The sequence below is a fragment of the Bos grunniens genome, chromosome 26 (genome assembly GCF_055505025.1).
Source record: "Bos grunniens cultivar Pamir isolate PY7600 chromosome 26, Bosgru_T2T1.0, whole genome shotgun sequence".
Lineage (NCBI taxonomy): Eukaryota > Metazoa > Chordata > Mammalia > Artiodactyla > Bovidae > Bos > Bos grunniens.
Genome location: NC_141190.1, coordinates 37832638 through 37856645, shown reverse-complemented (window position 1 = coordinate 37856645; position 24008 = coordinate 37832638). Strand labels below are relative to the sequence as shown.

The 24008-nt window shown below is 42.3% G+C and overlaps 2 long non-coding RNA genes across 6 annotated transcripts; one reads left to right on the top strand and one right to left on the bottom strand.

The window, feature by feature from the left end:
- Window positions 1-148: 148 nt before the first annotated feature.
- LOC147344400 (uncharacterized) lies at window positions 149-3670 on the bottom strand. Its single transcript, XR_015155556.1, has 3 exons — window positions 3337-3670; window positions 2069-2214; window positions 149-1009 (listed from the first exon to the last, which is right to left on the bottom strand). It is a non-coding gene; the product is annotated as an uncharacterized LOC147344400 (long non-coding RNA).
- On the top strand, window positions 2704-10263 carry LOC147344399 (uncharacterized). 5 transcript variants are annotated; one of them, XR_015155552.1, is made up of 3 exons: window positions 2704-3101; window positions 5328-6305; window positions 7336-8604. It is a non-coding gene; the product is annotated as an uncharacterized LOC147344399 (long non-coding RNA). The 5 variants fall into 5 exon arrangements; XR_015155554.1 differs by having other exon boundaries at window positions 2736-3101; window positions 6156-6305; XR_015155555.1 differs by lacking the exons at window positions 2704-3101; window positions 7336-8604 and adding exons at window positions 9558-9669; window positions 9826-10263 and having other exon boundaries at window positions 4819-6305.
- The last annotated feature ends 13745 nt before the right edge of the window (window positions 10264-24008 follow it).

The window sequence follows — 24008 nt, the reverse complement described above, 5'->3', positions numbered from 1 at the left end:
GTTGGCCATTGGGGTGGAGGTGAATGCTACATCTCAAACCTCACGTCATAAACAAAAATAAATTCCAGATGAAATACTCAGAAACTAAGAGTCTGGAGAAAGTTCAACACTTTTCCACCTGAGAAGCAGGCACTCTGGTTTCTGTCCTTGGGGAGGAGTGACCTTGGAGCCTCATTGTTCCAAGCCTAGACGCTCCACATCCCCTGGAAAACTGACAATCGGGAAGGTGACTGTGGTGGGTGTTATGTCCCAAAACGCTTTTTCCAAAATGAGCCTGTTGCCACACTGGGACAAAGCATCCTTTTAAACTCACTTCCCCTGCAAGCTTTGAAAAGTTCTTTAATGCCTCCAGACCTCAATTTCCTCACTCGTAAAAGACTGTGAAGATTCGATGAGATAACAAGGGTAACATGCTAAAAAGAGTTCCTGGCACAGAATAAGTGCCCAATAAATGCTATGATTACTGTCATTATTACCATTATGGGTATAGTCCTTATTTTCACCTGTCAAGGTATCATGTAAAACCAACTGGCCATTATGAGAAAACATCCTCCACGAAGTTCTGGACATCACCCGCTTCTCCTCTAATCATTAATGCACAGGCACTGGGCTCGCAGAACTAGCTAAAGCAGCAGGTCATGGCCATGTCCATTGCCAGCAGCACCTGCCTCCTAGTTCTTATTATAGTTACTATTATTGTTCTGCCAGCTCTGTGACTCTAACACCTGGCTATTTATTTCCCTTTAAAGTGTTTTTCAAAGCCTGTTATCTCACTCTTTGTGAAAATCCAACCTAACTAGGTCTATTTGTACCCTATCATTTGCTAATGTATTTTTTTTTTTTCCTGTTACAGAATTTTTCTCCACTAACTCGGAGGAGAGGTAAGAAACCGTGCCTGATTTGACCCTATCAAGTTCGACTAATCCGCGTATCACGTTGTTCTCTTTTAATTAGACTTCCCAACAGTTTTCCCAGTTCCAAGCTGAGGCTCCTCAGGGATCCGTGAGATCTGAAAAAGATTTTCCGTAAAGTAATCTTCGAAGAGCAGAAATTCTGAAACACATCTACTTTTGCCCTGTAACTGCGAAGTTTGCCCTAATGGGAGACCAGCTGTAGCCCTGCTACATCCCAGACTTCCCCAGGCCACATGGGAGTGGTCATTTCCAAGCCTGTTTGAGGTGGTGCCCAGGCTTATACTGAATTAGGAACTTGAGATGCTATCTCTTCACTTTTAAATGGATAATGGGCTTTCAGCAGAGGGAGGTAACATTTATTAAGCACCTACTGTGTGACTAGGCACTACGGTCCTCATATAAAGAACATTAGCTCAGTATTGGAACTGCCACAATTTTTTTTTAATTGTGCTTAGTTTAAGATTCACAAGAAGTTGCAAACTACAGTACAGAACGTTCCTGTGGACCTTTCGCCCAGCTTCCTCCAACCATCAAGCCTTCCATAACCATGACACATTGTCAAAACCAGGAAACTGACGTTGATATCATATATTAACCCAGATGCCGTCCTCGTCAAATTTCACCTGAACTGCCTTCATGCGAGTCTGGCTCCTCATCTGCAGTTTGCAACTTTGGAAAGAAAATGAACATCTCCCTGCTTCAGCTCACTTAGCTGTAAAATGGAGACACTAATCATACCTATATCACAGGATTATTATGAGAATTAAGTAAGATTAGCTATTATTATTTGCGAATCCTTACAACAACCCTATGAGGTAGAGACTTGGGAGACTGCAAAACTGTCTACCATTACCCTCCTTCCTTGGAAACTTTGTGTTTCTTTCCATCAAGAGATGGAGTCCATTCCCCACTCCTTGAATCTGGGTTTGGTGGAATGGGACTTGCTTTGGCCAGCGGAATGCAGCAAGGTGATAACGTGTTGGTTTTGAGGCTATGTCTCAACAGGGCTAATGTTCTGTCTCTTATTCTCTCTGAACACTGGTTCCACCATATGAACAAGCCTAGGCTAGCTAACTTCAAGAGGAAAGACTTATGACCCAAATCACCCCTGTCACCCAGCAGCCGAATCCCTGAGGCAGAGCTGCCCTGCTGACCTGCAGCTGATTGTAGAGATTTGAGAGTCCATCGGAGACCAGAGTAACTCAACAGAGCCCAGCCTCAGTTTCCAGCTCAAAGTGAGCTAGAGGGAGGGTTACTGCTTACCACTGAAAGTCAGGGGTCGTCATGCGGCTATAGGTAACTGAAACAGATAGTATCGTGAAAATGTTAACAGTAACTACATTATTAGATCATGATGAGAATTAATAAAATAATGAACACAATACATTTAGTGTCCAACCCGTGAGACACCCTCAATAAATGTTCATTGCCATAATTGTCGTCATTCACAGCATCCCATTCTACAAATGAGAAAACCAACATTTAGAAAAGCTTAGGAAGTTTGCTAGTAAGCATCTGAGCCTGATTTCAAACGCTGGTCTCATTCCAAAGCTGTGTGCTTTTCCCTGTGGGAAAATCTCTCTTTCTGCTTCCTCTGTCCTCACCCCATTGGGACGATGCTAAACTAATCCACCATAATTCAAACAGTGATAGATTGTAATACGGTCCTCACTCTTGCTGCTTCTCTGTGAGTCTGTAACAAACTTTTAAAAGGTGATAGTATGATATTTAATATAGACACACAAAGAAAGATATTTGATATTTAAATTATTCATTTAAAAGGAAAACACTCAAATTAGGATTTTGAAGAACTGGTTCACATTTCAATGTAGGAACAAATGTCCCACAAAATCTCCACTACTGTTATCTTTAGGAGATTCTGGAATCCTGGGCAGAAGTCAATTGAACGTTGTTGAGAAAACATTAGAGGAAATAGAATCTTAAAGTTCTCAGTCGTCGTTGGTCTTACAATGTTGTGATCCATTTTTGTTGTTCAGGTGAGGGTGGTGTGGTGAGCCTGTGGGCATGTGCTGACATCACGTTAATGTAGACAAGAGAACAGACTTGCAACAAAGGCTGTGGGAGAGAAAAGATGTGAAGATGCTGCCCTGGAGTGTCCCTCTACCAAGAAGCCAGACACAGTATGAGTGAGATGTTTGGGGAAAGGACACGGATGACTTGAATGTGGTAAGCTTTCATTTTACATTTTGATGAAAAGTCGATGATTTTTAGACTGTCCTAGATCAAACCATAGCTAAATGTAAACTGCACAGAGTTGGGTTCATCTTGATTTTCCAATCACGTAGCCATATTTATGGCCACTCTATAATTATCACCCCCATTCCCAGAGGAGTGATAAGTGTGCCCCTTCATATACCACTCATTTGTGTCCCAGTGAAGCAACCAGAAGGCAAAAACCCACCTGATATACAAGTAGTCCTTCAGCCACATGAGAATTCGTGGAATTCTTCCCCATAGTGAATGAGAATGTCTTGTGTCAGGGAAGAAACTATTGGTAGTTCACTCAATGTTCATCTTTTCCTTTTCACACTAGCAAAACTAATTTTATTAGGGAGCAGTCATGTGTCAAGATGAAAAACAAATAATAAACCTATTATCCCATCCTCCCCTACAGCTGGAAGTGACCATGCAACTAAGTTTATGAGAGTGGTATGTAGGCTAAAGTTATTAGGTGAGGTTTTTGCTGCTTTTCTTCCTCCTTCTTCCTTCCTGGAATGTAGGTGTGATGGTTGGAGCTATAGCAGCCAGTTTGCAATTATTTAATAGCTGAGCCACTTGACTCTCAGCCCAAGTTTTCTCATTTAGTAATTGAGCAATCAGTCTAACTTTCCTGTGCCTCAATTTCTCAATTGTAAAAATCAAGGTAACAATAGTAACTGGTGGTTGACAAGGTTATCCACAAAACTGACCTTACGGGATGATTGGATATAGTGAGTTTTGTCTAATGTGCATTCTGTTGAAGTAGTAGGGGTAGATGTAATAATAGTAATAGGCACAATATTAGTAGTAGTAACAATTATGATAATAAAGTAAGCTGAGGGTCAAACTAGAAAGCACTTAAAATGATCTTATGAGAAATTTTTCATTCTATGAAACAGATAATAATCTTAAGCAGGAGAGCGACATGACTGCTTCCAAGTTATAAGAGTTACAAGCTTCCAAGTTAAAAAGTGTTACCTCCTCTCTGTAACCAAAACCTACACGAGCCATTTCTACATATCAGTTAACCAAGCCAATGCCACTCCATGGCAAAGAACTCCCAAATCCATAATTAAAAGAGAAAAATGAAGACAGTAGAATGAACTATTCATAAGCAAACCTCATTTCATTTAAAGGATTGACATTTATTCTGAAATTATGTCCTTATAATTCTTATAAGTTTTCTTTTTGTCATTTAAAAAACTGTCCTTTCTTTTATTAAATGTTAGAGGGGGGTAAATATTATTCATAACAGAATAAGCAACAAACCTTATTGGTACCTTGGTTTTGTTTTAATCTGCAAACCTAAGAATCACAAGTCTGGAAAATAGGTTTAAATATTTCAGTGGATATACTCCCCACCTCCCAAAGTCACCTCACTCAGTAAGGTACTACATCATGAGTCAGAACTCAGGAAATGATCCCAGGCTTGTATACATGCATTTTGATAAAATGTAGACAGACATCATATCAAGGTTAAATAACATGCGGTGTCTGTCCACTATGTAACTTGCTGGACTTTTTTTTTAAACAAATGATGATATATATGATTAACAATCCAAACTGGCCATTTACAAGAGTTTCTAGTCCTGTACTAGACCAGTGCTCTCAGATTTAACATGCCTCAGAATCACCTGGATGGCTTGTTAAAACTGGGGTCATTAATCTCACCCTTCGAGTGTTTGATTCACAAGGTGTGGAGTGGGGTCTGAGAAATTTGAGTTGCTTGCAAGTTGACAGGTAAAGTTGCCTGCCCTGGGACCACACTTTGAGGATCACTGCTCGAGATAAAGAAAAATTGTGAGAGCAAATGTGAGTCACAAAAATATTTCTCACACAAAAAACATAAGAGAATAAAAAGCATAGTTTTTAGTTTCATTTGTCTATAGAATATGTGTACCTTAGGGAATAAGTCAACCTGAAAGGAATGACTGGCAGCAATCTTATCAAATGATTTTATTAAAGCACTATCAGCGACTCCCCTGGTGGTCCAGTGGTTAAGAATTTGCCCTGTAGTGCAGGGAACATGGGTTTGATCCCTGGTCAGGGAACTAAGATTCAACATGATGCAACTAAGGCCTGATGCAGCTGAATAAATAAATAACTTTAAATAACAGAGAATTCCTTGGTCGGAGGAGGAATCTTCATGTTGGGGCCAGGTAAATCATTCCATAGACAGTGGTCTCCTTCCAGGTCTGAACATCACGTCATTCCGTATCTTCACGCACATCCCGCTATTGCTCCATTTGGACCTCAGATGTGGAGAACAACTCTAAGAAGATGCAGTCTCCTGAAAGGTGGCTCTCTTCCGAGCCTGCTGTCCAATGCCAACAACAGGCCCACTACATTTAGCAGAAGTAGAAGAAAAGAAAACACACAGTCCCACTCCAGGACACACCTGCAACCCACCGGACAGCCCTCCAGCTTCCAAACGGTTCTTAGAAAAATTAGGCTATCTTTCATTAGCTATCTATCATGTGGCCTCCACGGGCTGCAGGATATGAGGGCCATTTAATTAGGCCCTGCACCACTCTCTGGTGTGAAAAGGCTCTCAAACGCTTTGATTCCCCACTGCTTCGCAGCAGGAAGTTGTTGGCGATAATTGACATAGGATTTCCTTGTTAACCAGCAGCAGACATGCCGGATTAAAGCGACAGAGATCTCGAGAAGAAAGTGAAAGAGATAAGAAGCTCAGGAAGACTTCTGCTTATTTGGCACTTGAGGACGGGGAGGAAACAGCAATCACCCACTCAAGTGGCGACTCCCAGAGTGGAAGGGCGTCCCCTTATCAGACCCATTTCAGCTTGGCTGATCAAAGATTGACTCCCCGTAAAATCACATAGGCCTGGGGTTTGTTAGTTTATTAAGCGGCAGGTTTTCGGAATTATCACAGGTTTAAAGATGGATTGCAGTTTATGTGAAGGGGGAGAGGATTATCGGGTTTTCATCTTAACAATTATAAAATATCACAGCTGAAAGCTTGCTTGCAAATGACATAATTTTCCACCGCCAACTAAACAGGTCATTGTGAGGCTGCGTGTAAGCGTTCTCCACGAGGGAGGAAATGCAGACAAATTAACTCTGGGGAGGAATGAAGATGAGGGGCCTCCAAACGCCTTTTTCCATTTCGGAAGCTGGTGCGATCTCATTGTCCCCTGTGCGCTTCTATAGGTAATTATATTTAATTTCTTACTGGGGCCATTTAGGTCGGCTTGCATTCAAAGAGAAGGACAAGAGAAAGCAGCCGACTGAGATGTGTCTTTAAAAGCGGCTGTGATAAATGATACCGAAATAGATCCACATGAGGCAAGTGAAATGAAATGTCTGCTTTGGAGTAGAGACAATTATTGTATATCACTTAATAACTTAACCTTACAAGAGCACATGTGGCATTAATAAAGGGCTCGGAGCTGCAAAAGCATGTTATGGGACTTCCTTTTGACAACATATAGGTCCTGAAAGAGTGGGTCCGTGAGATGGTTTTGCATGCCTGCTCACCTGTGTACTTGACCACGGGTCCATACTTCAGATAAATACAAATGCTTGCATCCTTCTAGTTTTTAAAATTTGCATTTACTATTGTTCAAGTTATCAGAGAAATGTGTACTGGTTGTAGAAAATTGAGAAAAATATTAAGAATGAATAAAAATAATTCCCCCCATCCAGGGCTAAGAACCAGAAAAATCCTGCAGGTTTTGTTGTTACCTATACACAAGTATGTAACATCTTGGAACATCAGGCTTACTGCTTACAATATTTTTTAAATCCATAGTTTATTTAACAAGAGACCATGAATTTTTCCTATGCTGTGCTGTTCTGTGCTTAGTCGCTCAGTCGGGTCCGACTCTGCGACCCCATGGACTGTAGCCCCCCAGGCTCCTCTGTCCATGGAATTCTCCAGGCAAGAATACTGGAGCTAGTTGCCATGCCCTCCTCAAATTTTCCCTATATTTAGTAACTATTATTTGAAGGTTTGATTTTGAATCATGGTGTTGTGCTTGATAACATAATTTACTTGGCTCAATAGTTAGACATTTGGATTGCCATCAATTTTTTGGTATTATAAACAAAACTGAAATGACTAGTTTTGAACATAAATCTTTTTATGTTTTACTGCTCCCTTGGTAGAATTAGAAATAGAATTTCTGGCTCAAAGGGCATGGTCACTTTTAAGGACACTGATACCTACTCAAATCTGCAGATTTTCAACAGAGCTTGAAAATAATTGTCCTGGTGTTGAAATCAGAAGCATTTTATGTCATTCACCCTGAAGCGAGAGCAAGTAACAGCAACTATTTCATCAAAAGAAGATCAGTCATTCTGTCCGCATCACTTGGGTCCTTTCGTGCTGACAACCTTTTGTTGTTAAGCTCTGTGACAGACTATGACAATAAACAGTGACTCAATAATCAAGTTAATGGGGCCAAACTCTGAAGATAATCATGTCAATGTTAACGACCTAAACATCGAACACATCTTTTATCCAAGAAGTTCAAGTTCCTCCAAGAGCACCAATTCATTATCATTCACAAGTGCAGATGGAATTGGTTAAGAAAACAACAAAAACAAAAGCCTTTAAAAACAAACTGAAAGGGGAGCAGTGGGAGGAAGGAGGAAAAACTGATTCTGGACCAAGTTTTTTTTTTTTTTAACAAAATAACCCTCGGGGCTTGATCTACTATAGAAAAGAGGTGGGGGGTTTTGACTTTTTTTTTTTCCATTGTAATTGTTCTATTTGCTGCTGAAGGACTGGAGCCAATCAGCCAACAACTCTTTGAGACTATCTTGAAAACGATAAAGCAAACATCATCTTTACTTTCTGCATCCTTGACAGCAGTCTTGTTTAAGTGGGGTTTCCAGTACAAAAGTCCAGTTATTCCTCATCTGAGGGATATTTAGTGTGCAGAAGATTGAGATGATCTGGGGTGTTATGTTGTTCCTGAATTAAAGAAAATGATCTGCCTGGGCAGAAGCTTATGTTATGTGACTGTAGGATTTTCTGTGTAATTTACTCATGAAGAAGATGCACAAAAAGATGCTCTTGGTTGACTTTAAGTTCTTTGGAAAATACACACATCTATGAAAAAAAGATAATTTTACCTATTTGTCTATGAAGCCCTGAAAGATAATATTTTTATGTATTATCTATAGAAAAGATACTTTTAATTTACCTCTACTTCTTTTTAAGGTGTACATTTATCTGTGAAATTATTTTTACAAAACTCAATTCAGACGTTGTCTGTCTGGTAAGAATAATGTATTACAAGCAACATCTAACTGTTCAGTATTTTGAAGCCGCTTATATTTCTCCATCTATGAACAAAGATGGAAAATGGTCATTCACCTCTCAGCACCAGAGACTAAACCTCACGATATTGAAATCACATTGAGCCCAAACACAGGGTACCACATTGTCAGAAATTAGCCTGTTTCTGCCTGGGGTAAAATAAACAAGCATGAATCTACTTTATCCCAAATTTTCTTTTCCTGTCCTTTTTATCTTGGGTAATGTCTATTTTATATGGCAAAATGCAATGAAGTTGCTTTCCACAGTGTAATCTAGGGAACTTAGACATTTATAAATCCTGCTGCTATAGTGGTAACTCCGACTTTCAACACTTTAACCCATTTGAAGGGCTGAAGAGTAACCAGCCTCCTTGTCCCCCAGTCCTGCTGATGGGAGAGACTTAGAAATCATTTCAGCAGCCAGGGCTGCTTTGCTCAGAGAAACATCTGTCCAGGGGAGGAAGCAGGGAGTATCACTGACTGAAATAAAAATCAGCAGGAACATCACCTTCTCGATCTGGTCCCCAAGATTGCCTTGGGGAGGATGGTCCCTGGGACCCCTGGTAATTTAGGGTGCAGAAATCAGAGACAAATGGAGCTTGCTGTAATCGTTTTCTCATTACCATCTTGGGAAATTTCCAGCAAAGGTCTGGGAGAATAATACAATGCCCCTGATACTAGTAATACAGTCTGACTCGCAATGCAGCTTTCACAGTGCCGTAGAGGAGAATGAAAAATCTAAGCTTGAGCCTAAGACTGTATCTGTAAAGGACACGCACAGAGAATGTCAGGGAGCTCTTTCTAAATAGCACCGGTCAATTCTGCTTTTCAAATTAGGAAAAGTTTGTATTTCTAAGTTATACACAGGGGAACCCCAATTTTCAACCACTTATAACTTTGGGGCCCAACAAAGCAAGATTTCTTTAAAAATTCTTTCATCGGGGAGGACCTAAAGATTGATTTTATTTTATTATTAAATTGCACATCCTTCATTCATGAGATCAGGGACATTAATTTACATATGATATATATCGTATGGCATATATAATAGAATGACATGTTGTAATGATAATATATACAGCAAAAGAAGAAGAAAATGTGGGCATTTTAGAAATTGTCATTTCTGAATTTTTTGAGTCCTTCTGTAGAAGATATCCTGTATGAAGATTCTTCTGCAAGTTTGCCAGAATTTCTCCAGCAGACCAAGCCAAGACAGCTTTCTCAAAGGGGAGCTGATTTCTTAACACCGGTAATGAAAGTCACTCACATATATCAATGGCTTCCTGTGTTATGCCAGACGCAGTTTTAAGTGTTTTGCGTCTATGATCTCATTTAATTATCATACCACCCTATGTTTGAAAACAAATTTCTCTAACTGAAAGTCTTCATTTATACATTTGTTTAGAAATCGGGAGTAGGTGTCTACCATTTGTCAGGCACTGCGCCTGAGTGTTGAGGATTTGAAGATTGAAAAAAAAACAAAACCCTGAGCACATGTGTGAAAAACAGAGCCTGAGACATGGAAGCACAGCAGAGCGTAATCTGAAGGAGGCATGACCCTGAGTGTAAGCACTAGCTTCTGACTCCCGGGGACTTGGACGGGAATCCCAGTTTTGTCACTGAGTGCTGGGTGCCTCGGGCAAGCTCTGTAACTTCTCTGAGCCGCGGTTACCTAGTCCTTCAGGTGACAGAAATGCTGCCAGTGTTATGGGTTGTTGCAAGAATTAAGAGAAGCCGACACGCCAAGCAATTAGTAACCAGCTGACATCTAATCTGTACTTTAATAAATAGTATTACCTACTCATCATTATTATTTTATTTGTAATAAAATAGAAATAAAAAGTTTATTTTTAATAAAAATAAGAGTATTATTTTTCATTGTTGTTTATTTTTATTATCATTATTTTTTTCATTATTTATATTACTTAGTGCTGTAACAATTTAGTAAAGTATGATGAAATTACCAAAAAATTTTCCAGAACCAGAAGCTTCCACCTCTAACATCAATACTTTGTCACTGATCTTATCAGATTTTCTGGAGGTTCCCAGGGATGCAGGCCACCTCTGATATGCAATCACAGCTTCTTCAGTCTGTAGAGAGAGGAACCTCCAGCTGTCTCACCCAGGAAGGAACACTTTCTTTCTGAGATAGTGGTTTTTTTAAACGTGTGTGTTATTTTAAAATCTGACCTGTCTTAAAATGTCCTTTCCTTACAGAGTGATGGAGATACTAGGAAACACTTGTGAATGAGTTTATTTAGCAAAATTAAAAGTTGACAATCCTATGTGGAGGGACCTTCACCCAAACTTTTAAAAATAATTTTGTTGCTGTTTTTGGTGTTAAAAATAAGTAAAAATTAAAAAAAAATTGTCTTGCTTCACAAAGTCTGGGAACCCCTGGTTCCTACAAAGTATTCTTTCCAGCAAAGCCTAAACTCAACTCTCTTCCCAGAAAAAAAAAGTGGTTGTTTTGGTCTGTTTTTATTTTTTCAGTGGCAAATGAGACTTTTGTAATGTCTTTTTCTGCGGCAATGTGGCTTTGAATTGAGGATTCATTTTTCTAAGGGATGCATCTGCTTTTAATGACTTAAATGCTGGGATGGAACAGATATATCTTTCTGGTCTGGCTTTTCTTAAATAACCAAAAGTCTTCATGATAAAGACAGCAACCATCTAATAGAGAAATAAGTCTAAGACAAAGTGCTGTGGCTGCATGGTGTCGCCTCCCTGACAACCTATAAATGGACCATATTGATGAAGTGAATGGGATTCTCTCTGGTCATTTTCATCTAGAAACTAATAACCCCCGTCATGATATCAGGCATGCAATAACCTCGGTTAAAACTAGGTTCATCAAATAAATCACTCAGGAATTTTTCTATTTCTTTCTCTGGACACATTGCACATCTGTTCAATGAAAGGAGAAAAGAAGCAATATTTCTTTGATCAGGCTTTTTTTTTTTTTTTTTAATATTCTTGTATCTGTCCCCAGGGATGCTATCTTTTCAAGTGGGTGCAGATAGTACATCACTTTCTAATGAATGTAGAGAATTTATGAATTTAAGCTATAAAACTAAATATGAAGGATTTGAGTTCATCTCAATCTATATTTTACATTGTCATGAGAAAATAAACCGGACCACAAAGCTGTATTGTGCCCTGTTCACTAAATCTCCTGATCTCTCATAACCTTTCCAATGTGTTCCATTTGTGACCACATGTGCAAGGGGATACAAACAGATGATCGCTTTGTGCTATTTTGCCCAATATGTTTAAATACATGTAACGCTTTTCAGACCCTCTGAGCCGCGGACAGTGAGTGCTTGGCCAAAGCATCAGACATCAGCCTCAGCTAATATTGTCATATGTTAACATCTTACTGACTCTGTTAATATTTTCTAGGTATTGGATGAACTTTGAATTTTTTGAATGGACATGGTTGTTATCCTGTGTCTTGAGGATCTTAAGAGCCCTAGGTCAGCTCCTTGAGTCTTAAGGAATTATGGAGAGAAGATGATATCTTTTCTGCTTGTAAAACAGGAAACAGCAGAAGCTGGACAACTAGGAAAGCTAAGATTTCCTGAATGTGGAATAAACAGTGACTGAAAAGGCAGAGCCTCTGGTTCCTTGGACCTGTATCGAGAGGAGACCAGTATGGGAAAGAGGGAGCAGGAATAGGAGCAGGTGGATCTAAGTTCAAATCCCAGCTCTGCCACCTGCCAGCTGTGTGGCAGGACAATTATGTAAACCTTGAGTTCCTCATTAGTGAATCTGGGATAATGGGGATCTCACAGAATTTTGTAAGGAATTAAATGAGTTAAGGTTTAGGAGACATTGGGCATCTTGCCCGCTCTGTGGTAAGTTCTCAGTGAATCTAAGCTCCCTTTCTTGTCCTGTGTTTGAAGCTCAGTCTGCAAGCTATGTGACCCTGAGCAAGATATTTAACCTTGCTTCCTCCTCTACAGAAATAGAGATTATTATAAAATATATCTTGTAATGTTGTTATGAATGGGATCTCAGGTATAAACACCTAGAACAGTGCCTGAGTTACTGTATTATTTACTGTTATTTATTTATTTACTGTTATTTGTGACTGTTACTTTAAAAAAATTCTTACCATTATTTCTATTATTTCAATCACTGTTATTTTTCCTCTTCTTGCTTTTTATTGGGCATCTGGTTCTTCATCTGGAAAATGAGGGGGTTGGACGTGGTAATGTATCTATCTCTTCTAGATCTGAGCTGTTATGACCTAATATGTGAAATAACATTTGTAAGAGCCAACTTACCATCTATGAATTGTCATGCAATGGAAGTTCAAAGTTTTGTAATCTTCATTTTCTGCCAGGGCTTTCTCCTCAAAAGAGTAGCAATAGTCATCATTTATTGAGTGCTCACTACATGCTTATTTTTCTAATAATTTCTTTCAGTTTGGAATAATTATAGATGTACAGAAAGGTTGAAAAGAGAGGACAAAGTTCCTATTTGCCCTTCACCATGTTTTATTTCTGCAAAGGTTAACATCTTACGTCACCATGACATATTTGTCTAAACAAAGAGACCAACGTTGATATATTACTATTAACTAAGCTCCAGACACTATTTGAATTCTGCCATTTTCTCATAAATGTCCTTTTTCCTGTTCCAGAAAAACGGTGATTATTTCTCAATCTTTTCTTGTTTTTTATAACCTCGACAGTTTGGAGAAGTACTGATCAGGTGTTTTTTCAATTAATAACGAATTGATTAATTTTGGCTGTGCACGCAGGCTTTCTCTAGTTGTGGTGAATGGGGGCCACTCTAGTTGCAGCGGGTGGGCTTCGCTTGTTGCAGAGCATGAGCTCCAGAGTATACAGGCTTCAGTAGCTGCAGCTCTAGGGCTCGAGAGCATGCAAGCTTCAGTAGTTATGGTTTGTGGTCTTAGTTGCTCCAGCATATGGGATCTTCCCTGACCAGGGATTGAACCTGTGTTTCCTGCATTGGCAGGAGGATTCTTAACCACTGGACCACCAAGGAAGTCTCGGTTAGGTGTTTTGTAAAATGTCTCTCAATTTGGGTTTGTCTGATATTCTTCTCATGATTAGTCGATGATTTGGGGGGAACATCCTACAAAGGTGAAATGGCCCTCTTATGACAACACACGATATCCATGTGACATCCTGAGTGATGTTACTTGGCATACTTTTAATGGAGTAGCCAGTGTACACATCTGTCACAAGTTTGTCCTTTCCATAGCTGAGGCACGCTGCTGCTGCTGCTGAGTCACTTCAATCGTGTCCGACTCTGCGACCCCATAGACGGCAGCCCACTAGGCTCCCCTGTCCCTGGGATTCTCCAGGCAAGAACACTGGAGTGGGTTGCCATTTCCTTCTCCAATGCATGAAAGTACAAAGTGAAAGTAAAGTCGCTCAGTCGTGCCCTACTCTTAGCGACCCCATGGACTGCAGCCTACCAGGCTCCTCAATCCATGGGATTTTCCAGGCAAGAGTACTGGAGTGGGGTGCCATTGCCTTCTCCAGCTGAGGCATAGTCGAATGGTTTTCAGCTTCGATGATTATTATGAAAAAAGCTTCTAGAAACATTCTCACACAGGTTTTTGTGTGAACATAAGTTTTTCTTTCACTTGAGTAAATACCTAAGAATAGGATTGTTGAGTCATATGTCTAGTGTACATTTAATAAGAAACTGCCAGCCTGTTTGCCAAAGTGATTGTATTGTTTTGGCTTTCACCAGCAGTGTATGAGAGTTCTAATTCTGCACATTCTCTGCCAGCATTTTGCATTTTCAGATTTAAAAAAAATAGCCATTCTAATTAATATGTTGTGGTTTCTAAATTATAGGTTTAATTTGCATTTCCCTAGTGGCTAATGATTCTGAGCATTTTTCACAAGCTTATTTGCACTGTATATCTTCTTTGGTGAAGACTTTTATTCAAATACTTTGCCTATTTCCTAAGAAATATTTTTTATTTTCTCATTATTGAGGTTTGAGAGTTCTTTATAAGAATTATTGATATTAATACAAGTCCTTTATTAGATGTGGGCTTTGCAAACATTTTTTCCTAATTTGTGGTGGGTTTTGTCTTTGTTTTTTAACTCTCTTCACTGTCTTTTGAAGAGTAGGTCTTAAGTTTGATAAGCCCAAGTTTATCATATTGTTTTCTTTTATGGATCAAGATTTTGGTTTTGAAATATTCGCTACCCAATGTCACAAAGATAAGCTCGTTGTATCTTCTAAAAGTCTTTGCATTTTATATTTAGATCAGTGGTTCATTTTGAGTCAGTTTTTGTAGAAAGTGGGAGGCATGGATTGTGGTTGACTTTCCCTGTATACAGGCACTGTTCCCTGAAGAGACCATCCTCTTCCCATCAAATTGCCTTTGCACCTTTGTCAAAAATCAATTAATCGTTTGTGTGTGGATCTGTTCCTGCACTCTGTGTCTTGTTCTATTGATCAATGTCTCTGTCATTTGTCTGTCATCATTTTTATTTTATTTTGCTCTGTTTTGTTTGCATCTGGAACTGCCTCACTGGTCTATTTGTGTAAAAACAAACATTTCTGTAAACAAGAGGGTTTCCATTCATAAACCAGAAGCTACACATGAATCTCCCTTCTGTCACTCTTGACCAGGAAGACAATTAGTCTAAGATTCAGTTGAACTAAACAATCTCATCACTGAAGTTCCAAAAGGATAGTAATTAAAAACAAATAACAGTATAGTTGATAAAATAATCACATGATGGAAAAGGTTAGAAAGTGGGTAGAGCCACAGGGTCGGATCCAGAAAGACCACTCGGTCTGGCCTGCCTCCCCTGGCCCCTAAACACCTGAAAAGTAGTGGATACAAGTTCTCCCTCCAATATCACAGGACTGTTAGGACACTGATCCTGAGAATTAATGGTGATTCCATGTCATTCCTTTTATAACCATCAAGAAAAAGCCTTGATCAGGGCTTCGCAAAGATCAAGTGTTGGAAAAAATACCCTCCAGGAACCTCAAATCTTTTTGAATCATTATTGTATTCAGATAAGTGTGCCCTAAATTTAAAAATTGTGACCAATCAATGTAAATTATTTTTGATTGATCTGGTTAGACTATATAGAATCGTTCAAGTTCATTATATATTTATGTTTTTAAAATAATATTTGTGTGTAATTTTTTTCGACCACAAAGGTTCTGTTTATGACTGAACAAAAACACTGCACACATTTTTTTTTAATGCAAGGAACTTGCTTGGGATAACTTCAAGCAAGCAATTTGGAATATAATATCAGACTGCAAATCCAGTCTGTGGCAGAGTTTTCACCCATCCGGCCCAGGGTAAGGGGGAAACTTATCAAAAGAAATAATACTTTCCAATAATCATTAACTATTCAAACCTCTCCAGTTTGGACTGATACAAAAGAAAGGAACATTTTATCCTTCCATTCACATTTAGAGGAGCCCCATTACAACATCCCTTCGCCTCATATGGACTTGGTTGTAGTGTGAGGCCAAGCGTGTTTTCTGAAATTTAAGCATTTTCAGTAAGAACCTGATATGACCCTGCTGAGCTGTTAGACACCTGTTCAGCCTGTCCCCCAACCCCAGAATGACAAAGGAGGGCTGTCAAACAAGAAGGCCTTGAATTAGTCCAACAGAACACACCTTTGTGGGGGCCCTTGGGGACTCTGGCTTAATGAATAAAAAAGAGTGATTTATAATTAGCCCAGCAATTGTGCCTGAATGGGTGTTTCCAAAGTGATTGAAATGTGTGCCTTAACCAAATTGCAAAGTGCCTATCATTCTAATTATACGTGGGGTTTTTTCCCCCAGCTTGGAAAACCTATTTTCTACAGACAAAAGGCAAAGGGGTGAGAAACAGCTATTTCTTAAGAACCTACTATGTGGTCATCATGTTGCACTTGTGACCTCATCTTAGCTTTGCAGAACTGCCCAGAAATAGGTAGCAAATTCCAAATGGGTGGGGTTCAAAAATGAGGTTTGCTGTATTTTTGTTTATCGCAAAGAAATGATGACATTCCCTAAAAATTGTACTGCCTCTTAGGGTCACTATAGCCCATAGTAAGTACTGTACTGTGCTTAGTAGCTCAGTTGTGTCCGACTCTTTGTGACCCATGGACTGTAGCCCACCAGCCTCCTCTGTTCATGGGGATTCCCTAGGCAAGAATACTGGAGCGGGTTGCCATGCCGTCCTCCAGGGGATCTTTCCAATTCAGGGGTCAAACCCAGGTCTCCCTCCAGCATTGCAGGCAGAGTCTTTACCATCTGAGTCACCAGGGAAATCCAAGAATACTGGAATGGGTAGCCTATCCCTTCTCCAGGGGATCTTCCCAACCCAGGAATTGAACCAGGGTCTCCCGCATTGCAGACCGATTCTTCACCAGCTGAGCTACCAGGAAAACCCAGTAAATACTATTAAGTATTTAATGAACACACTCTGGAATTTCAGGATTGTAAGTCTCTATCCAAGTTAGGTAACCCAGTTACCCGCCTCATCCAGGGTGCTTTGTCCTCTGATGGGTGAAATCAGATATTTTTATGATATTCCTACCAAGATCTGGTCCAATGGATTTAATAGCCCACAAATTTACCAAGTCAGTTCTGAAAAGCCAGAGAGAAGCAGAGGTGGAGACTGGTGAAGTTTGGTTCTTATTGCCTATGAATGTGGTCCCTGTTCATAAATATTCATGTCCCCTCCCTATAAAATCCTGCCAGGACTGCCTCTTGCCCCAGCTTGGATGAAATGCAGACCCTTGACCATGGCATCCAAGGCCTTGCATGGTCTCACCTCTTCCTGCCTCTGCCTGGGTTCTCCTGTCCCGTGGTCCCCCCGACACTCAGACCCCTCCCTGACCCCATGCTCTTGCTGCAGCTCTTTCGTCCCACTTTTGGTCCTTTTCATCCCTTAACTTTTGGCTTAAATTTCCAAGAGTCCTTCCTTGATCGTTTCCAGGAGATTCCAGAATCTCATTAGGTTCTGTTTTGCAACTACCTGTTTCTCTTATCGCGTTTACTACTATTTGTAATTATATAGTTATACATGTATACGGGCTTCCCAGGCGGTGCCTGCCAGTGCAGGTTAGATGAAAGATACACAGGTTCGATCCCTGGGTTGGGAAGATCCCCTGCAGGAGGGCACGGCAACCCATTCCAGTATTCTGGCCTGGAGAATCCCATGGACAGAGGAGCCTGGCAGGGGATCCTGTCCATGGGATCGCAAAGAGTCAGACATGACTGAGTAACTAACATACACACGCCTTGCACCACTGCAGGCTCTGGCCACGAGACATTCTTTGCTATGAAAGGAGTCCAGCACCTGGGACAGCTTATAGTTTCTGTCCAGTGGGATTGGAGAGTCTGGCCACCCAGATGCAGCCCTGTGGACACTTGATGTCCTGCTTTCAGATCTGAGGAGCTCTGGGCCCAGCCACAGGCCCACAGGCCTTTTGTCCTCTCGCCGTAATCAGATGTAGCCAGGGAGCTGGCCATGCAGGCTGAAACTCATGCTTGCTGCTGGCACCATAACCAGAATTCCTAAGGGAGGATGCCGCAGAAGCTGACTGGAACTCTGAGCCAGTCTAGGCAAAAAGGGGAAGGGAGTAGGTTTCAGGAAAAAGAGGATGGAGGAAGAGAAAGAGAAGGAGAGAAGGGCAGGAAAGAGAAGGAGGAAGACCACAGCTCCTACATGAGTGCTTTCTGGGTGCAATGCTCCACGCCAGGAGCAGGCGTCTCCAACTCCTTTACACTCCTCCATCCCCTCTGAGATACGAGGACACTGAGGCTGATGGAAATGAGGTAGATGCCTGAAGTCACCCAGTTTCTCAGTATCAGAGCTGAGATCAGATTTATTTAAGATAAGGGAATCATTTTAAAACAAATCCATCTTGGCTGACAAGCTGGCATCTTCTGCATACAGAGGTCCTTTCCTCTTTGGTGGGTCCCTTACACACAGCCTTTTACAGAGCACAGAACCCACCCTACAGATCTAGAAGGTAGCTAAAGGGAAGACATGGGCAAAAATGTGCTGTAGCATTAAAGAGGCCCATGGGGGAAACCAAGGTTGGGGTTCTTGCTACAGCACCCTCGCCTCCCTACTTCTGCCCAAGTGCTGACTACAGAAATGATAATGATGAGTGATGCTGATCATGATGATAAGACTTTGATTTAATGAGTGTTCACTGCATGCCAAGCCCTAGAACTGAGAGCTACTAGAATTGGCCTCCCTGGTGGCTCAGACGGTATATAATCTGCCTGCCACGTTGAAGACCCATGTATGATCCCCAAGTTGGGAAGATACCCTGGAGAAGGGAATGGCAATCCACTCCAATATTCTTGCCTGGAGAATTCTATGGACAGAGGATACTGGTGGGCTACAGTCCCTGGTGTCGCAAAGAGACAGGCACGACTCAGCGCAAACATACTTTACAGATACAGAAACCGAGGCACAGTGAATCACACAGATAGGAAGCTAGGAAGACTTAGGACCAGGGCCATCTGCCCCTAGTAAGAGCCCATAATCACTAATCTCACTCCTCCACTTTAAGGAAGAGTTGTTGAAAGGAAGACCCATGATATTTAAAACTGCTGGTTGTTGCCCAAATGTCACCTCTCTCCTGATTGGGAGGCTCCAAGTTTTGTGTCCAGGAGCTGATGGTCCCAGGCCACATGCAAGCCCTGAAACAAGCTGTCCCAAGTCTGTTATGCTTTAGGACCCAACTCAACTGCCGCCGGACCCTAGAAGCTTTCCCAGAGCCGCCCTGCCCCCTCGGACTGAGCTCCTCTGTCCCCTGGGCCCAGAGCCAAGGGTTATGTGCTACGTTCTACTCACGCTTCTCTGTCCCTCCCTACTCCAGCCTACCATGTCACTGAGAGCAGAGACCATGTTGCTTCCACTTAGCTATGCCCCATCCCTTCTTGGCTCATAGCAAGTGCAAAGACAATCACTTCTGTCTGGGTTAAGGAAGGGGTTTGACATGGAACCCATTCCAAAGAGGGTGGCTGCCATTTTGCTGCCCAGCCACAGAAAGTTGTTTCTTTCTAACAGTGATGGGATCTGAGCACCCATGGGTGCCCAGGTGTCTCCTTCAGTCTCAGGCTATTTGTTTCTTCCTTGGGACCATGTGGCATCAGCTGTTGTTGTCATCATTGTTTGGTCACTCAGTCATGTCTGACTCCCTGTGACCCCATGGATTGCAGCATGTCAGGCTTCCCTGTCCTTCACCATCTTGTGGAGTTTGCTCAAACTCATGTCCGTTGAGTCCACCCAACCATCTTGTCCTCTGCCACCCCCTTCTCCTCCTGCCCTCAATCTTTCCCAGCATCAGGGTCTTTTCTAATGATATCAAAGTATTGGAGCTTTGGCTTCAGTATCAGTCCTTCCAGTGAGTATTCAGGGTTGATTTCCTTTAGGATTGACTGGTTGGATTTTCTTCCTGTCCAGGGGACTCTTATACTAGACTTGACTTTCACTCTTCCCCTGCTTGGCTAATTGACTTTGAATAGATCATTTGATTTCTGCTTCTCAGTTTTCTCATCTGCTAAGTAAGCATAGTGATGTGGCGAGGACTGAGGCAGAAATAATGCTCAGGCATTTTGGATTTGCATATGGACCCACACCCACTACTTCCCCACCCCGGGAAAACCCAGTGGACTGGGTGGTGGCCACCCCCACTCAGGAAACTTGTCATAGTACACAATTTCCTCTGTGCCCTGTGGTCCACGGCGATGGCTGTCCCCCGCGTCACCCATTCACACAGCCTGTACTGTTCAGGCTTGGACTCCCAGACCAGGAGTGTGAGCTGCCCACCCATTCAACAGCCACCCTGCCTGGCAGAGATGCTGATGTCAGCTCCAGGCTGCATGACTTGGATGAAGAAGGCAGCCATTGAGTGTAACACACCTATGGGACCTCCCCCAGGGAATTCCCAAGAGCGAATCCCTAGATGATGCTTTTTGTAGTGGGGAGTTAGAAAAGGGAGCTAAATGGCCAACCTACAAGACTAGGGAGTTTGGGGGGCAGAACTTTGTTCCTGGGTTACCTCTGACAACATCTCCTGTAGATCATTCTTGTCCTGAGCCTTTAGCAAGCTCCTCCTAAATGCCGTGTACCAAGTAACACCCAGGAAATGGAGGGTAGGGGGGAAGAAACAGCTAAACAAATGAATCAGGTCAACAGGTATGGGTGACTTCACTAAGAGGATGGGGAAGAGGTGAGATGTCAGGATGGCTTTGGGAGGAGGGTGCCTCAGAGATTCCTCCGGATCCTTTCTTGCCCTCACATCAGTGAATGACTAATTAAAGTACGTGTGTGTGTGTGTATGTGCTCAGTCATGTCTGAATCTTTACAGGCCCCATGGACTGTAGCTCTTCTGTCCACAGAATTTTCCAGGCAAGAATACTAGAGCTGTTTGTCATTTCCTTCTCCAGGGGATTTTCCCAACCCAGGGATCTCTTGCATCTCTTGCATTGTCAGGCAGATTCTTTACCAGCTGAGCCACTGGGGAATTCAGGTACAGGTAACAACAGTAAAAGCCAGGCCCTTGATTGTTCCAATATCCTGACCACGGGGTTTTGCCTCCGGTTAAGAGCAAGGTACCTGGAGTCAGATTCACCCAGGCTGAAACCCCTGCTCCACTGCTTACTAATTCTGCAGCCTGGACCAAGCACCTTAACTTCTCTGAGCCTCTGTGCTGTGACTTATAAAATGAGGACAGCAAGTGCCTACTACAGCACGTGAGATCACGCAGGCAGCATGCCAACACAAATGCTCAGTAAAGGTGAGCTGTTCCGACGAGGAGGAGCCCACCAGCCCTTGAATGTTCCAAGCAAACCAGGTGGGACGCATGTGGGAGACTCCGCCAGCAAAGCTGGGTGACCCATCGCAGCCCAGGGTGGGGGAATAGCAGAAGAGCTGGAAGGAAGACTCCTGTACCTGCCAGGGGTCTGGAAGAGAAAGGCTTCCGGAGGTCAGATTTAAAATGATGAAGTGAGTGAGAAGACAAGCAGGGAGAAAATGGGGAGCTTCAGAAAGAAAATGGGGTTGGGTTGGGGGAAAGCGCAGTGCGTGGAGACAGGAGTGGACAGATGACGTGTGATAAGAAGATTATGAGCTGCTGAGCGCTGGAGTGGGCAGTGAGGAGGGAGCCTGAGTTGAAGAAGAGAAGAGAACTTGGATGTGATAACCAGATGGATCAAAGGTAATGACGTGCAAAGGGGACAGCGGATGTGTGGGAGCAAGACAGAGAAACTCAAACCATGCCAGCCAGTGTGGCCCAGCCCAGGGGCCCAAGAACCAGGATAAGATGTCCTGCAAAGACCCTCTGTCTGCATGTGTGTGTATGTGTGTGCATGTGTGCATGAACGCACACGTACAGATTAACAAGACCACGGGCACATATTGTGTACATCTGAGCAGTTCTATTCACCTAAAGGACCAAATCGAGTATAATCTCAAGTGTACAAGAGTAACATGTGCTATTGCACACAACTAATTTCAGTGCTGATAACATCAGTAACAACAATAAAAACTGCCATTACTCACCACTCATTATGTGCTAGCCACTCTTATAAACCTTGATGATCCCAATCTGAACAATAATCTGGCAGAGTTGGCACTATCATTCTCCGCATTTCAGAAGTAGGAATTGAGGCTCAGAGAGGTTAAGTTACTTGCTGAAGGTCACACAGCGGTAAGAGGCAATGCCAGAATTCAACACTGTATCTGTCCGGCTAGATAGCTGCTACCATTGTTTAAAAAAATCCCTGGCTATAAGTATGCAAATTCTTTCCAGGCGATACTCCGTCAAAATAATTTCTTAGTTGGAAAGCAAGTAGAACTGGTAGAACACAAGAGACCTCCTGACTGCTCAGGGTTTGTAATTTAGGACCATGTTCAGCACATTCCAAAGGAGTCCCAAGGCCTGAAAGGGAATCAGGTCCATGTTTCATGCTAACATCCACAGACCATTCAACGGCCAAGGGCAGCAGTCACCACACCCAAGGCTGCTTTTCACCATTAAAGAGTCCAGGACCACCTGCCTTGGAGCTACTGGCAGTGTGCATTCTAATGCAAGTGTGGTTCTCTGTAGGGGTGGCCTGCTTGTGAGCTCAGCTGTGTCTGACCCTACGACCCAATGAACTGTAGCCCACCAGACTCCTGTCCACGGGATTTTTCAGGCAAGGATACTGGAGTGGGTTGCCATTTCCTTGGTGATCTTCCCAACCCAGGATCAAACCCTTATCTCTTGTGTCTCCTTCATTGGCAGGCAGATTCTTTATCGCCTGTGCCACCTGGGAATCCCAAATGGTCAGTATTTAAAAAGCATAACAAACAAACAAAAAAAATATTGCATTTTTTCATGATGCAATGCTGCTGTTTCTGAAAGGGTATCAAAGAAGGATTTATTTTATGCCAGTGACTGTATGAAGAGCTATTCCAAGCCCAGTGTTACACAGCAGGAAATTGTGTGAAGCAACCTGGGAAAAATCAACTTTTCTAACCTGAATCAAATTCTGATTGTACCCGCTGATGGTAGATCTTTCTTTCACAAACTACCTCTATCAGTGTCTGGTTTTTTTTGTTGTTGTTGTTTTTGATAAGTGACAGGGAAGCTTGGCCATGTCCATAGCTGTTTTTCTCAGTTAAAGGTGAGGCGTGGTTGGGTTTTATTCCCAAACCATAATAATCGCATCAGTAGTGTTTGTCTGGTTACAGTCAGCTGGTTATCCCATTCTGCCCTCCTTACTGTTTACAGATGAGGCACTATGTCTCACTTCTCACCTTCTCCTCTAGCCGATGACAAATTCTTAAAGATGCTAAGGGAGCAATTGGCATTTGGCAGTTTTGGGGGCAGAGCATCTGTGGTGCATTGGGCATGGGTTCTGGGGTGTGGCTTTGGGAAAACTGCCAACCAGGGATAATAAAGATGCCAAATTATCAGGATCCTTAGCAGGGGCTGTATGAGACATTTTTGGTTACATCTGGGGTAGGGGTGCTACTGCCATCAGCTTGGGGGAGACCAGGGATGCTGCAAAGCCTTCTGCAAAGCGCAGGACAGCCCCCATGACAAAGTATGATCTGGTTCAAAAGGTCAGTAGCGCCAAATTGAGAAACCCTGCTTTAAAAACCAAAAGAAGACCAGTGGCTGGAGGGCAGCTGGAGGATAATGGGAAACCACATCCAGGGCTGGTGACTGACAAGGATGCGGGCAGTGCCCACCTGTTATGGCAAAGCAGTCAGCAGTTGCTGCCAAACCACTTTGTCAAACGCCCACATATCAGGATTACAACTCCTATTGCCAAACCAAACAAGTTAGTAAGCAAGGCAGACCTCTTTGACGATGTGTGTCCATAACCACAAGAAGCGCTCAAGAGACGTCATGCAATGCACAGTTAAAAGGTCGTCCAGCACATTCTAGACACTGTACAAAGGCACAGAGGAAAGACCGGGAAGGAATGACAGCTTGCTGAGCACAGTGATGTCAGAAGGAGGAGACTGAGTTTTATTCTCTGGGCTGCTATGAGCTTTCCTGACCTTACAAAATCTCTAAAATTAGTTTGTATTACCTAACTTTATATTTTTAGATC